Source organism: Hevea brasiliensis, chromosome 4 (genome assembly GCF_030052815.1).
Source record: "Hevea brasiliensis isolate MT/VB/25A 57/8 chromosome 4, ASM3005281v1, whole genome shotgun sequence".
Taxonomy (NCBI): domain Eukaryota; kingdom Viridiplantae; phylum Streptophyta; class Magnoliopsida; order Malpighiales; family Euphorbiaceae; genus Hevea; species Hevea brasiliensis.
In genome coordinates, this window is record NC_079496.1 from 92,812,580 (window position 1) to 92,814,345 (window position 1,766).

At 35.8% G+C, this 1,766-nt stretch overlaps 1 non-coding gene across 1 annotated transcript; it reads right to left on the reverse strand.

Moving 5' to 3' along the window:
• Positions 1 to 1,017: 1,017 nt before the first annotated feature.
• On the reverse strand, positions 1,018 to 1,124 carry LOC131179816 (small nucleolar RNA R71). The gene has a single exon (XR_009148702.1). It is a non-coding gene; the product is annotated as a small nucleolar RNA R71 (small nucleolar RNA).
• Positions 1,125 to 1,766: the final 642 nt, after the last annotated feature.

Here is a 1,766-nt window from a genome sequence, read left to right on the forward strand (position 1 = left end):
ATGTTTCCGGGGTTCCCATGATCCGAGTTAGTCAACGGTCCACGCCAGTGACTTCCGTATGATCACCCATCGCTAGGTTTCCCGGCTCGTTTAACTTGATCACATTTCTTTGCTATGATTTTTCCTTTGTTTTTCTTGTGTTTTCTTTTCTTGTATTTCATTATTTTATGTCTCCTCACTCATATCGAAGTACGGTTCTAGGCATCCTAGCTGTCCGGACAACACTGGTCACCGGAGCAGCAGAACGCACTACTGAACTTTGGGGTGTTACATTACTTATCACTTTATTACTTGATATGAATCGTATACTTGCGGATTCACGCATCAAGTTTTTGGCATCATTGCTGGAAATTTGATTTTTGTTTGATATTCAATGATTATCTGTTTGGTTAATTTGGGCATTTTATTTTTAATTTCTTTTACCATTTTACTTTGAGAATTTGTTTATTTTGTTTTTTCAGGTACTTTTATTTTATGAGAAGTACAAAAAGTAAAGAAATCAATTTATTCTTTGATCAAGAAATAGAAAAGATAGCAAGAGCTTTAAGAGTAAAAGCTAAGAGGAGAAAAGCTGAATTTAGAGCTCAACAACAATAAGAAAGAGCACAAGAGCAAGAACAACCACAAAAAGAAATGGCCAATAACAATAACAACCATTATGTGAAAGATTATGCCTATCCTAATATTGGGAATTTCATGCCAAGTATCACAAGACCAAGAGTAGAAGCTAATAATTTTGAATTGTAGCATGCACTCTTTCATATGGTACAACAATCACAATTTGGGGGAAGTCCAAGTGAAAGTTCATATGTTCATCTAATACACTTTCTTGAGATTAGTGATATGTTAAAGATAAATGGAGTTTTTGATGATGCAATTCGACTCAGATTATTCCCTTTCTCTTTAAAGGATCGAGCTAGAGAGTGGTTACATTCTTTGCCATCGAGTTCTATCACAACATGTGATAAACTTTCTCAAGCATTTTTAGCTTAATATTTTCCACCAAGCAAGATAGCTAAGCTAAGAAATGAGCTAACTTCTTTCAAACTTAGAGATGATGAGAGCTTGTATGAAGCATGGGAGAGGTACAAGGATTTGCAAAGGAGATGTCCACACCAAGGGATTCCTAAGTGGATACTTGTTCAACACTTTTACAATGGAGTTTCACCAGCTATTAGAAGTACAATTGATGCATCTTCTAGAGGTGATCTTATGGAGAAATCTGAAGATGAATCTTTTTCTGCTCTAGATAAAATTACTTATAACAACTATTAGTGGAGTTGTGAGAGGAATGAGATCAAGAAACCAGCTAGTGCATTTGAGCTTAATGCCATGAATATGATTAATGCTAAGTTTGATTGGATTATGTGGGGAACTATAATCAAAGACCAGGTGGAAACCCATTTTTAGCAACTTATGATCCAACATGGAGAAACCACCCTAATTTCTCTTGGGGAGGTAGACTTGGACAACACTAGAATTTTCAGCAACCTTCTAGATATCAACAATATCAGAATTTTCAACAGAATAGGGGTCCTACTCCTGGAATTTCTAAACCTCAAAATGCACCTACTTCACCACAACCACAACAATCTCTACCATAATAAGCACAACTAGACAAGACAGCTAGATTGGAAGCCATGATTGAAACTCTAATAGTAAGGCATCAAAGTTAACAAGATATGATTTCTAAATTAGCATCTAAAGTGGATCAAATGGCAACACACAACAAGATGTTAGAGAATCAAATAGCTCAACAGGCTAGC